The sequence below is a fragment of the Arachis hypogaea genome, chromosome 11, assembly GCF_003086295.3.
Source record: "Arachis hypogaea cultivar Tifrunner chromosome 11, arahy.Tifrunner.gnm2.J5K5, whole genome shotgun sequence".
Lineage (NCBI taxonomy): Eukaryota > Viridiplantae > Streptophyta > Magnoliopsida > Fabales > Fabaceae > Arachis > Arachis hypogaea.
This window is the reverse complement of record NC_092046.1, coordinates 98307147-98308056: the sequence shown is the minus strand read 5'-3', so window position 1 is coordinate 98308056 and position 910 is coordinate 98307147.

Here is a 910-nt window from a genome sequence, read left to right as displayed (position 1 = left end):
TTGGCTCCAACTTTTCATAGCAGCAAGCAAAATTCTTCTGGTATGGACGTTGGTGCCAACGTTGGCCCTTCCTTTGAATCTTCATGTGCCAACGTTAGCCCCCAAGTTAGGGGTCTAACGTTGGCGCAAACGTTGGTGCCTCTCCCTTGTGTCTTTGTGTGCCAATGTTAGCCCCCAAGTTAGGGGTCTAACGTTGGCGCAAACGTTGGTGCCCAGGGAAGAAGTTTCTCTTGCCAACGTTAGCCTCCAAGTTAGGGGGCTAACGTTGGCGCAAACGTGGGGAGCCCAGGGAGTAATCTTCGAGTTCCAACGTTAGCCTCCAAGTTAGGGGGCTAACGTTGGGGCCAACTTTTGCTTCCTGGTTCAATTTCACTTATTCCATTGTCCTCTCTTCACTCCTAGCCATTCCTCTTTGCTTCAACCTTTCTCCAAGCTTTCTTCACCTATCATTAATCAACCAAACTCATCAAAGCTATGCTCAAAATCATGAGATCTTCGTTCTTTCATAATATGCAACAAATATAGCATAAAACCTCATGAAATGGCATGAATTCATATATGGTTGGTTCAATCAAGGGAAACATGAAAATCTACTCAATTAGCTTGCTTGTAGCTCAAGAAAGTGCATAATTCTAATGAAAACTAAAGAAAAAGACTAGTTAAAATAGGCTAGGATGACTTGTCATCAGTTACAGTATTTGTTTAGGGACAAGCAAGCTTTAAGTTTGGTGTTGTGATGCCAGGGCATTTTGGCCAGGTTTACTGACCTTTTCTTTACTGTTTTAGGGTAGTTTCATGCATTTTCTTAGGAAGTAAGCAAGGTTTGGGTAAAATTTCACTTACATCTTGATTCAAGCAAAGATGGTGCACTTTACATGATTTCATGAGAATTTTTCATGAATTATATGAC